The sequence below is a fragment of the Pseudopodoces humilis genome, chromosome 7 (assembly GCF_049639895.1).
Source record: "Pseudopodoces humilis isolate 2021_Gansu_Grassland_sample_001 chromosome 7, ASM4963989v1, whole genome shotgun sequence".
NCBI classification, from domain to species: domain Eukaryota; kingdom Metazoa; phylum Chordata; class Aves; order Passeriformes; family Paridae; genus Pseudopodoces; species Pseudopodoces humilis.
The window spans coordinates 18,252,765-18,266,067 of NC_142206.1; the positions used below are offsets into that span (position 1 = coordinate 18,252,765).

The 13,303-nt window shown below is 49.9% G+C and overlaps 1 protein-coding gene across 4 annotated transcripts in view; it reads right to left on the reverse strand.

The window, feature by feature from the left end:
- The window catches only part of LOC102101027 (ras association domain-containing protein 7), a 35,977-nt gene that overhangs the window by 11,362 nt on the left and 11,312 nt on the right, over positions 1-13,303 (reverse strand). For 2 of the 4 annotated variants that reach the window (XM_088058106.1, XM_014252190.2), the window contains exon 1: positions 5,953-6,086. The exons of the other annotated variants lie outside the window; for them this stretch is intronic. The gene's annotated coding sequence lies outside the window, so the exon portion shown is untranslated. Of the gene's footprint in view, positions 1-5,952; positions 6,087-13,303 lie in introns of those variants that run through there. 4 annotated transcript variants of the gene reach the window in all.

Consider the following 13,303-nt stretch of genomic DNA (forward strand, 5'->3'; position numbering starts at 1 on the left):
TGCATAGATTAGAGGGGAAAGAGGAAAGGCTTTTGCACACCATGCTCTTTTTTTTCTTGTGCAGCTGAGTGCACCCCCATGCCATGCCCAGGATGGACCTAGCTTTGCCCCCACTACAAGGGCAAGTTTAGGTCTAGGTATCTTGGGGCTCTAGGCTGATCTAGATTGGGTTCATCATCTTTAGGGGATGACTCACAATCCAGCTCCTAAAAGGCAAGCTCTGAGGGGTATTTGCCAAAGCATCCACACAAACACAACCATGGCACTCATATGCCAGCAGGTCCAGCATCTCTGCTGTGTTCATCTTCCACAGCAGTCAGTCATCAGCGAAAGCACGATGCAATTTGGGAACATTCCCCTGTTATTACACACAGTCCATTCCCCATGTCAGAACACAGCTCGTATTTCTCACCACATGGAACACGGGTGGAATCTTGAGAGGCAAGAGCCCGCTCAAGCCTTGGAAATACTCCTCCCCAGCCAAAGAAGAGAACGTCCATTGCCCCCACCTTCAAGGGTGAGACCAAAATGGGGAAAACCCAGCCAATGAGGTCGCTCTCCCAATGCCTCCAGAAGAGCCAGAAAGGACGCTCAAAGCAGCTTCCTTGAGATGTTTGCCCACTCCAGCCCAGAGGATAAGCCTTGACCACCTATAATGCAATCAGAGACACTCTCCCTATCTCCTGTCAAATTAATCAAAAAGTTCATCCCCATAGGATTGCAGGAAAATTCAGGCTCTGCAGCTGTCCTGCAAGTAGGACCAGGGACATAAAAAAGCCAAATGACCTATAAATGTTGTCCCTCCAACCTGCCTTCCAGCCTCCTTTAGAAATGCTGGTGTCAGCCATCAGCAATCCTCTTTCCATTCCAATTATCTTCCTATAGGAGAGGGTAATTAAGAAATTAGCAAATGGACAGTCAGGGAAAAACATTCCAGATTTTATTCTCAATTTCCAGAATAACTTGCAGTTTCCTAATCTGCTTCAGAAAGCAGCCACATGTCAAGGATACAACTGCTAGGTGTCCAGAGAAGAGGATGCACAGATGAACATGCAGGTGCATGCTGTCATGGATATTCATTTATAACTCTGTAGGATTAAAAAGGATTTTAATGACCCTTTGCAGAGAGCTGAATAGGCTCCTTTCTCTCACATGCTCAGACACAAAGACAAATAAACAAGAGACTCAGAATGAATCCTGGCTGAAACCTTTGATAAGACCCTTGGGTATTTTAGAAGTCTCTGTTTTCACACTACCTGGCACATGACTAATTAGAGGTGGAGGTGCTATCACTGCCTGAACCCACTCAGATACAATAAGCTCTTTAAGGCAGTAAAATCACATGATGTCTCTGGAGAGGCAAGTGCATCTGGGACATACATCCTGGGGTACAAATTACAGTCCTACAGGTGATGGAAATCATGGCTGCATCACCAACTCTAATCCCCCAAACTGCCTTGCTGGACTTTTGGCTGAAGGAGTTTTAATGCCAGCAAAGGGCTCCATCTCCTGTCCCATACATAGGTCCAGCATTTCATGATACCTGAAGGACCAAAATGGGACAAGAACGTGTGCTGGGGACTGGCCAGCACTCCTGCCTGCACAGAGTGTGAGGCTCAAAAAAAACACACTGTTCCTTCTGAAGCATTTAGGTGCTTAATCCTCATGCAGCTAATGCTCACATAGGGTTGCTTTGGGGAAATAGGTACTTCTGAACTTCCTAGCCCAACCTCTTTATACCCCCAGCAGGTCATTCAAAAGCCAAATTAATTCAATGAGGACAATACCAAATCCAATGTCTCAGCCTAGGCAATCCTCAAACTGCATTGAGGCACTCCAAAAAATACTTGAGAAGGAGTTTTGGGGGACAGTTGGTCCTCAGCATGCATCATCTCAGAAACATCAAAGCCATGTTTCTAGCACTGCCACTCCTGGTCCCAATGACGCTTCCCTTCCAGAGTGGGAGAGCAAATGTCCTTTTCCAACATATGATGCTGAGTTTGCAAGATTTTTAAAGGACTAGAAAGAGCAATAGAAAAGATCTTTAAAAGACTAACAAAAACATTCAAACTTCAGGAATCCTTTATGGACAAACACCTATGTAGACACAGTTTTTTTCCCCACTGATGGTGGACAAGCTGGAATACCTTAGACCATGTATGATGTGGTACAACCTTGTGCCCAGGCTGGGTTAGCCCTGGGAAAGCCCTGCAGAGCCACTCCTTTGCGATGTGACCCCAAGAACTCAACAAGCTGCCCTGAGAAAGTCCTGTCCCAGAGGAATCAGGGCAGGGAGAAGAGGAAGGAGAGATGACCTCAGAGCAAGCCTGGGAAACACCTAAGTTTCTACAGTCACAAACCATCAAGCAAAGACCTGGGCATACTGGTCAAGAGCCCAGGGAGACAATGAGCTGCTTTCTGACAATTAACCTGTTCCTCAGAGAAGAGTGTGTGTGTTGTAGGAACCAGCCAGCACCGATCACAACATGCAGAGAGGTCCACCCAGCATTCCCAAGTATGTCTGGCTCTTCACAGAAAGGAGTGCTGACACCTCCAAGCATTGCCTGAACTTGGAAAAGAAAATAACAATCAGCAAGTGAAAACAGCAACCACAGAGCTTCCAAAAAAACCAACGCAACCCATCTTTATTCTTATCTAGAGATGCCTATGGTGTTTATCCAACCTGCTGCACACCACCAGCTGCCTCAGGCAAGCGTCCAGAGGCAGAGACCAGCTCCCTGCAGCACACTCACATTTCCTGGGGAAAGCAGTGTTCACAGCAGGAATCATTAAACCAGCAAGAACCCCACAACTGCTCTCCCTGTCAGACAGCTTCACAACACCATCTGGGTGCCAATGGTTTACCCAGGCTGGCAGGAATAACAGGGAGCAAAGGGGAGGCTGCCACTCACTGGGCTTCTCTGCCAACACAGCTCCTGCAGGATGCTCTAGGTGCCTCCAAAGTCCCCGCTGTGCTCAGGAACGAAATGCTAGGTCTAGCACCACGGAGGACACCTATAGGAGGCTCTGAACCTCAGAGGGCTGCTGAGATCACTGTGACATTTCACTGGCATGCAGGAGGCACCTGAGGGGACACAGGAAGGGTTAGGCATGAGGCCCCAGAGATAAAGAGCTCCAGCAGGTTCTGTGTGCTGTAGCAGGGTTAGGAATTATCAGCAAAAGAAACCTTCATGGCTCAGTTGTCCTGAAGTTTCCACCTATGTGTTTGGTTAAGAAGTGTTTCAGGTTATTTCCTCCCGTGCCCTCCCCTTTTCTTTTTCAAGCAACAAGTTATTCTAGATGACTAGCCTGGGGCAGCTGGAAGCACCCCAAACCCTCAAGAAAGTGCTGACTCCAGCCCACAAAAAGCCAGATAATCAGCTCCTAAAAGCATCTGAAAAAATGGAAGGACATAAAAATGTTAGCAATCCTTTACAACAACAGAATTTTGATAAAAAACTTCAGTGGAGTCACGCTTAAGCTTTAATTTGAATACACAGGTTTACAAGGGCGTAGACAAGTTGGGACAGATGGAAGAACATCCTTTAAAAAGATGCTCTTGAAAATAATGTATACACAAAGAGCTGACACTTAAAAGTGTCCCTCATGCATTTATTTAAACTTGGGCACAGAGCAACCCATTGTCAAACAGCACCTGGATTTCTCCCTAGATCACCACAGCACCCAACCTTGCATGACACCAGAAAATACTCTGCTCTGAAGCCTTGGCACACATATCACTGCCTCCCAGCCAGGAAGGATTAACTCCTTGTCTGGAATCCCAAAGCATTCCCTCCCCAGCACATGGAGAAACAACAGAACACGGGCGTAGGTCAATTCTGAGCCACCACTAGAGGTTTTTCCTATAGAAGATGACATGAACAAGACAGGACAGAGCGATGCTGAAAAACATGGAAGGGATGAACCAGTGTGGTCCTCACAGATGCACTCCAGCAATATTTCCCTGCAGCACATGGCAACAATGAGGGTAGCCACAGGATACATCTCCACTATGGAGCTGGACAACACACACATTGCCAGATAATTGCATGGGTCTGCCTCTTTAAGACCTGGGTAAAACTAATTTCCATGTCCCTCTCACACTCATTTGCAAAGAGTTTTATATTTTAGAGCAACTGGCATGCCCTTGCTAGGAAAGGGTGCTGGATCCTGGGAACTGCAGCAATCAATGCTGTGAGTGCTGGGCATCCACAGGTGCTGCAAGCAGCAATCCCTGGCCTCCCAGCTTTGTACAGCATGGTGGAAGAAAGGCTTCAGGAAGATGTGTGCACTTGTGGCAGCTTCTGGATTTCCATGCCATTTCTTTCAAGAGGGCATGGGGAAGCCAGCAGAAATACGGCGAGAGGGAGTCCAGGCACCGAGCTCAGGCTCCCCCAGCAGATAACCGGGATGTAGGAGGATTCCTGGCATTCCAACGGCACCAACAGAAGGTAAAGAACATCCCCCCTTCCCCACAGCCCCTTCCTGAGAAGGCACCACCGGCACTGCCTGATAAAGAAAAACAAGCAGCGTTCGGAAAACGCTTCCCACTCCTACCCACTGCAGATACAGCATGTGCTCACGGTTTGCTCTCTTCTCCATAAGAAGAGCTGCAATTCCTGCCTCATGAAGAGTGCAGCTCCCCACAGAGCTGCCCCTCGAGGTGAGCCGACAGGTGTGTGTGTGCAGCTCCGCTGCCCCATTCCGGCAGGCGCCAGGGCTCCACCATTTGACAGCGGAGCTCGGCGTTCGTGCTCCCACACGCTGCCGGGGCCCGGTGCCCGCCTGGCAAGTCCCGGCACAGCACGGGCCCGGGCCCGGGAGCGCGGCGGTAGCACCGGCATCCCGGGGAGCTGCCCTGGATCACGGCGAGGAGCGGCCAAAGCGCCCGTCTCGCCTCTTCCGACCGTTTCTCCTCACTCGTTTCCGCCTAATTTCTCCTGAAATCAGCCAGCCCAAGGGGAATGCCATGGGCTGTGCCTGAGGCAGCCACTCGGAGTGAGAGGTGCACGGCTGTGACCCTTTCTTCTGCACAATACCCTTGAGCCCACGTTTGGGTTTTCGACCTGCAATTACAAAGTGCTGTTGCAGGGCAGAGAAAAAAAAACAAAACAGGCGAGGAGTTTGGTGTCCCGTCCCCCTGCTCCTCCTCCTCGCAGCAGGCCACAAGTGGAGTTACGAAACAACCTGCCAACCTGCCGGCAGAGTTCACGGAAGGCATCAGAAGTATGCGGCTGGAGCCTGGCTCTTATCGAGGAATTTAACCCCTCTCCTCGGGGAGACGGAGACGTCGCTGAAGGCAGAAAGGACGGGCGGTTTTGCCCCACGGGTGCGAGGGGAGGAGGCTCCCGGCACGGGCGGCTGAGACCCCCACGCCGCCTCGGCTCCTCCTCTGGGGGCTCTGGACAGCGTTTGCCGCTCCGGTGGGGCCGCGGTGCTGCTGCTGCTGCCGGCGAGGCCTGGGTGCACCGTGCTGCTGCCGCAGCTGCTGGGAGTGCCTCGGGCAGGGGGGAGGCAAAGCCACCCGGTGCTCCACCGACCGGGACACGACCGGGGCGGCACAGGTGGCGGCGGGGCTCGGGGTCTCGCCAGTGCCGAACGCCGCTCCCGGCGACCCCAGCCCGGGCTCTCCTTACGGGACCCAGGGTTACTGCGGCGCCCTGCCCCAAGGCGGCTGCTCGCCGCCCCTGCCCCACTTTGCAGCCCCGTGGGGCTGTCCCCCGCCCCGGTGGGCCCTGCCCGGCGGGCGGGGCGCCGGCTGCCCCAGGGACAGCTCTCTCCGCGGACACCCGGGGACAGCGGCCCCGCCTCAGCCGCAGCCCCCCTGCTCGGGGCCGCTCCCGGCGGTACCGGCCCGGCTGCGGCAGGGCAGGGCCGCGCCCGGCGCTGCAAAGCAGCGGCAGCCACAGCCCGGGAGCCCGGCCCGGCAGCACCGCGCCCGTGCGCACTCACCTGCCGCCGGCGCGGCTGCGGCTCACGGCTCACGGCTCACGGCCCACGGCTCCGGCTCCGGCTCCTCTCCTGGGCGGCAGCAGCGGCCGCTCCGCTCCGCTCCCCTCCGCAGCGCGGAGCCGCGCCGACCTCAGCCCCGCCCTCCGGGCCCCGCCCCGCCGGCCCCGCCCCGCCAGGTGAGCCCGCCCCCGCCAGGTGAGCCCCGCCCCGCGCACGAAGCTCCCCCGCATCACCTCGGCTGTTTAAAAATAAAAAAATCAAAAATTCTCCTTAAAAAAAAAGTCTTAAATTCGTCTTTTAAAACCTCCCCCGACAATCTTAAATTCTTCTCTTTTAAAAATGTCATAAAACTTCTCTAAAAAAAAATAAATTAAAATTCTCCTTTTAAAATAAAGTATTAAATTCTCCTTTTTGATTGTTTTTTTAAGAACTCATAAATTCTACATTTTCCCCCTAAAGTCCTAAACTCTCTAATAAAAATAAAACCCTTTAAAAAACTTTCAAAAAGTATTGAATTCTCCTTTAATTTTAAAAAGTTATTAAATTATCTTAAAAAAAATCTGAAAACATTATCATGTTTTTTAAAAGAAGACTTAAAATCTCTTTTCCTAAAAGCAAACAAATCAGAACCACCTTGTACTTCCCTAGCCCTGACTCTGGGCTCGTATGGGCAGGCTCATTCCCTCCTGGAAATGCTCAGCCTGTCCAACAGCAGGGCCCTGAGTAGAACAGAGAAAACAACCCCTTTCCAGAGAGCTTGGCCAGGCTCACGGTGAGGGTGCAGCCCTCGAGCCCCATGCCCTTCGGCCAGCTGGGGGCTCAGAACGCCCTAAAACCGCAGAGAGACGATGGCAGGGAGACAGGTTCAGCCGGTTTTGGAAGAAGCAGGTGTCTGCTGCCATGCTGGAGGATTTGGAAACTTCTCACCTCCTCCCTCCGTCAGCTTTTCCCATCCTAACTCTCAAAAACCCCACCTGAAAGCTCCCTGCACCCTGCATGCCAATGTCCTTCCTCTATGGCCCCCAAGCAATGGGGATGGCTGTGATGGCATCAGCATCCCATCCTCAAGGTCTCTACTGGTGAAGGTGCTCCAGCAAGGCCTGTGCTGGCGCAACCCCAGTGCCAGATGCACAGTTACCTTTATATATCTTTATCCAGAATGTCTTGTGAAATGTTCCACTACTTATGAGAAAGGACAGTCCACCCATCAGATCCTGGATCCCGAGGTGACTGCTCCAAAACAGATCTCAGGTTTGCTGCTCCACCACAAAATGTGTGCTAATTTTAATTTATGGTTGGAAAAATCCCCATCTCATGCGGGCCTTATGATATCCTTATCTAAGGTTTATGATACCTTTAACTACTCCCTTCTCGACATGGAAGCTGCTGGAATTAGGAGGTGATGCAACACACGAGTCCATAGCTGTCACTCGGCAGCTTTAATTGGGTTTTTAAATGAAGTTTTCTGTTGTTCTGACATATTCCTCATAATTATGATCTCCTAAAATCAGATAGTACATCTGGCACTCTGTAACACAGGCCATGCCCTGGAGACCTTACAGTACAGGAGGAACAAAGATCTATAAAAGAAAACAACAAAGGCTGTTCTCAGGAGATACATATCTTGTTTTATAGGTTGGATACTCTTCTGAGATCCCAATCGGACACAAGCTGAGCAGATGTTCATTTGCCACTAGGAAGGATAGTCGCCTTTCTTAGAAGAAAAATATTTTGAGTTTTAAATCTTTCTACCTTTAGCAGGTTGTAAAAGATTGGAAATCTCTTTTCACTTACAAAACTACTACTGTGAAAAAGAAATAAACTAACTCTGACTCGCATGCCTGCATGATCCCTTGATTCCTCACCCAGTGAAAAGTTCTCCACACCTTCCATCAACTAAGATGGATAAAAATGTCCAATGTATAGTTTCACACTAGTGAGCTTTTCCAGACTGGAAAAGATGGACCATCTTCTCCAGCCATAGCTCTGTCTCAGCCCACCTTCAGATTTATTCTTAAAGCTCCTGTGATGCTGAGGCCATGTTCAGGAACTGACCAGGAACACTGACTGAGCTAACTTCTGGGTTTGTGCTCACTGGTTCATTGCTGGGTTTTCTACAGGTGTATCTTAAACTTTTCAGAAGTCATGTCCTCATTGTACACTGAGCAACCAGGCTGCTTTAGGGAGGGCAGCAATGCTGTCTCAGCATCCTGAGCAGCTGAATCATAACCAAGCCGGTCCTTTGGTCTCTCAGCAGCAGATGAGATAGTAATCCTGTCTGAGTTTCCCCAAAGAAGATGATGCTTTCTCACTGCTGTGCTCAGGAGCACAAGAAGTGTCCTGGTTCTGAGGCTTCTTCAGATAAAGAATATGTTTGCACAAAACCCCCCTCTGGAGTACAAAGGTACTGTGGGTGAGCAGCAGGTCACCAGCTGTAGCCTCTCTTAGCAGAGCACATCTTCCCTGGGACAGCCACCCAAGACCAGCAGTGTTAGTCCGTGCTACTGTCCATGGTCAGTTTGTGGCATGAGGGGAAAATGGGTATTTGAGGCACCAGAATCTGCAGAGCTGTTTGGTTTTGGGTTTTGGCACAACCCCAAAACCTTCTGAGCTGTGACTGGGAGGGAAAAGTAGAGGAAAGTTTATTTTTCAGGCCCATTTCTAAACGGCAAGAGTGGAAAGCCATATTTTCAGAACATCATGGGTGTCAAACCTTCCTGCCTGCTTTGCTTTTCTTCACCCTCTTGCCATGGACTCCTTGAGGCCTTGGGAATGTGCCTCCAGATCCCGCAAGCCTCAGGAAATTTGTCAGTCACTATCCTTTCCTGACACAGATACATTTCATGTGCCTCAGAGAAATTACCCAGTGCATCCCTTGCCTGCCTGAGCACACAGAAGGGCACGTTTTTCCCAGAAGATGAGCTTCCCTCTCAAATAAAGACAATTGCCCCCAAAATCCCAGCATTTCCAGGAAAGCCCTGATACCAGAAGAAAAGTGGCCAGTACCATACAGCATGTTGACTTTCTCTTACAGCAGACACCCTCTACCTCAAAAGCTCTAATCCAAAGCTAGAAGTGAGGACTTCTCTCTCTCTCTCAACAGTATGTATAAATAAATATAAATTTAATTACATCTATAAAAATATTTATATATATATATTTATATATATACACACACGGGAGTACTGCCTTCCGTTGCCCAACACACATTTGCAGCAGTGTTACAAAGTGCCCATTGACCCTTTCAGCACTCTTGGGAGCTTTTGGAAAGTTTGGAGGGTATTAAGTTTTTCCAGGTTTCTTTGGAAGATTTTGAACTGACCATATATTTTCTGGCAAGGGTTTTATTTTGTGACCATATACACTATTTTGGTGAGAGACAGAAGATGTTGCCTCAAGTGTAATAAAAGGGCTTCTCTGGAAGAATTTTTTCCTCTGTTTCTAGGACAACAAGAGACATGAGAAAGAAAAGATCCTGCAGCATCACAGGAAAGCCAAATCAGGGCTTGGCACTGCAGAGCCCTGCAGCTGACTGCCAGGGTACTACAGACTGTACCCCCTCATTTCCACCCACAACCCTGCTTGGGCTAGGACTTGCAGGAAGGAGAGACCTTGGTCTAGTGGGTAGATGAGCTGTTCTCCTTCAAGGGCAGGCCTTCTGGCCTCTGAAATGTGATGTATTTCCTGTCCTCCTGCTTTATTCGAGGGACTATTCCTTCCACTTCTGCAGCAAGGCTGGAAAAGTTGCTGGGCATTTGTCTCCTGTGGATGCAGGGAATGGGGATGCTCACCAGCAGCCCACAGGATTGCAGTCCGAATCAGTAAACTTTTTTGCTACACTGGTCTGGTGTGCTTGGATTGCCCCCTGTGTAGGCACACAGCCCTTCCCCAAAAGCACTGACAGCCTCTGCAAGGTCTGCACGTGCCTCTCGGCTTTCCACACCTCTGGTGGTGGGAGCTGTGAAGGGAGACCTGACAAGAGTCTCATGAAAAGTGGTGCCCAGCACACCCATGGTATGAGATGAATATAAAACTTGTGATAGAGTCAGAGCCAAAAATTCCAGGTCTCTACATCCTCCAGAATTCTGCATTGCCTGGTCTTTGCTTGAATGGCTCTTGCAAAAGGTCCAAACAAGCAAAATCTGCCTTCAAAGTGGAAGTGAATAATTCAAAATGAGGAGGGCTCTTACCTCTCCCTTTTGCAATAAAAAATAGGAGAAAAAAAAAAAGTGATTTAGTTGAGTTGGAGCTCCCACATTCCCATTCAGCAGCCCCAGGGGAGAGCATGGCTGGATCATTACAACTTCATTGCCATTCCCCACTTCAAAACAGCAAGTTGAGTTGTGTGACATTGGGAGCAGGGGAGGAAAGAACAGCAGAAACAATGGTGAATGGAAGTGAGAGAGACAGAATGGATGGGAGAAACAGAAAGGGGAAAAGACAACAGTATCTGGAGAACAAAAGATGCCCAGGGCACATCCCACAAAGTTTTGTTTCCCGTCCAGGTGCTGGGCAGAAGACCTGCTTTTTGCCTAGGAAATAGCCTCATTAATTATGGCTGTTGAGTATGGGAATGCAACAGCTCTTTGCCATTCTGCTGCTCGGGTAGCCTGTGACCCGATCCGTTCGGGTTTCCCAAGCATTTAGCAGTGTGGTCATGCTAATTTAGTTCGGTTTTTCAAAGGCTTGTGGGGAAAAGTCCTCTTCTTCCCAGAGGCATTGAAAGTTTTGACCTCCTGACCCTCTCTTTTACTAGGAGGTTCAAAAGCAGCATTGCAGCTGTTAAAGTTTTTCTTCATGCCTCAATGATTCTCTGATGGGGGACCAAGCTGGTGTTTATCTAGGCTTGACCTCTCTTCTTTGAGCCCGGAGATGTCTCTTTCGTTCAGTGCTACAAGCAGGGCAATGCTGGAAACCTCCCTGCCTTGCCATTCACTCCCTCCCTGTGTGCAAATGCACCAGTACCCATTACTAATCCATCCCCCCACCAGGAGCTGGGGTTCCCGGCACTGATCCCATTTGTCTATCACACTGCAGATTCATTTACATTTAATCCACCATGACTTGTCTATGAAACACGACCCTCCTCCTGCTCTGATGCTAGAACCCATTTGGCTTCCAAAAGTCAACTGCTGTTTTCAGGGGAAGAAAAAAATTCCCCTTCCCAGCAGGCTGGCCTGGCATGGACCTTTGGTGTCTCATCTGCCCCTTCACTGCCAAAGCTCATTATTTGCAGGGGGTATCCTCCCCTTAATTTACATCTTTGTCACCACATCCAGGGTGACAGGCTCCCTCTTCCTCAAGGGCCGAGAATCCATCAAGTCACTTGAGTACAGGTTTAACGCCAAGCATCTTGTTTCAGGATGTCGCTCACATGTCACATCCCTTAGCTGAGACGCTGGAGAGAGGTGGCCTGATTTTTAACTGTTGCATCCAGCCTGATTTTCAAGCCAGGACAGGGGCGGTGCCTTCTGCTTTAGCAAGGTCTCACCAGCTCATCTCAGTGCTGAAGCGTTAGGTTAGGATGCAAAGTGAGGTGAGAGAAGGCAGGAGAGGAGAACTACTCTGAACTACTCGTCCCTAGAACTGTGGGATTAACCACATTCACACCGAAAGATTAGGGTCATTAACGTAGTCATTATAAAAAGGGAGAGTCCTACTGTGAATAATGACAGGTGCTTCACACACTGGCAGGTGCCTGGTCCCTGCGGTGGAGGCTTGAAGGTGATGAGATAGTGATGGGCAGGAGCAACACTCACCCTTTTTACACCTCTCCTGCCATCTGAAAATAGTTGCAAGCACAGGAACTGCGAGGATGAAGGACTGAACTACCCTGGATCATGCCCCCAGTGCCCACATTGCAGAGCACTCTGCAGAAAGGTGCTTCTGGTCAGAACTGGGATAGGGCTCTGTGCTCTGGGCTCCTTCACCCCTGCTCAGTTATTATCTCTTTAGGTGAGCTCAGCTTTTCAAGCTGCAAAACTGGGATAATGTTTACTTTGCTTCCAGGGGTGTGGAGGAATAATTAATTAATGTTTATGAAATGTTTTCAGATCCCTGAACAAGAGGGGTGAGATAAGCAGCAAGGGTTCATGAGGTAGGTGGGAAGCGTTATGATGAATTATTGCGATTCAAAGGTAAATTACTGTTATTGCTGCCTAATAAGCAGACACAGCCATTAGCCTCTGACAATCTGATTTCTACCTCTGTTAGTTCCTCTTCCCCTCCTTCTTCCCAATGAAAACGTGGTTTCATCTTTGATACTCTCACCCAGTTGAAGTTGACTGTAATAACCTGATAAATCATGCGAGGCTGACCCTGGTGCTTGTGGATGAGACCTGCAGCAGTACAGCTTGCACCACCGCCATGAGCTTCTCACCTCTGATGGCACCTGAGGGAGGCAGACCACTCTTCCTTTGCAATGGGGAGCATCCTCGGATGCAGTCTCCCATCCAGCTTCAAGAAGCAAAACTTGCTGTGTGAGCTCCAAAGCCTGTGGCAGGTCAGGAGGTGAGGGGGCCAAATGTTATCCCACGACTCACAGCTACCACCCCTCAGGTGAGCTGGGAAATGTCTCTGTGCATGCTCTAACCCAGCCTTTGCTTAGAAAGGCTTAAATCCCAGGAAAGGCCTTGCACTGGGGGTGGGTAGGAGGGCATGGGGGCAGTGACACAGTGAGCAGGCACACGGGAGCTCAGAGCTGCTCTAAGCTGAGCTGAAAACAATCCTTAGGCAGTTTGGCCATCTTTGATTGGAAACCAAAGCGAACCTGACCTGTTTTAAAGCAGTGTGAGTAATGTGAATCCCGGGCTGGTGTGAGCAGGTTTTTCTGGTTCTTGCTCCAGCTATTCCCCCTCCTTCCCTGCCTGCGCTCCCAGTTTCGAGCTGGGATGGCACCTGACCCTGGCACAGCTTCCACCCTTTAGGACACCTGCTCTCTACCTGTGCCATTCCCATTGGCCCCCAATTGCTTTTTCCAGTATCATGCCTCAGAAAGCCACCTGCCAGGCTGTGCTCCCAGAATCGCCCCCACTACACAGCCAGCCCCACATCTTCAGCCTCACAGCCCTCACACACCACCAGCACTGGAGGTTCTCTCCCACACCTTGCTCTGGCGGTGCCAGGTGTCAGAGCAGAGCACAGTCTTGCACCAGCTCTGTGCCTTGCTGGTACCCAAGTGGGGACCTTGGGCAGAAAAAAGGAGAGTCCCAAGCCTGGATTGCTTTTGGTACTTACTTGGACATCCAAAGCCACCTCTACACATAAGCTCGTAAAGGACAAGCAAGCTTTCTAGTTTATAATTGTCCTTTTTATACTCAAACCCTTTATTTTTAATTTTTTTTTTCCCTGA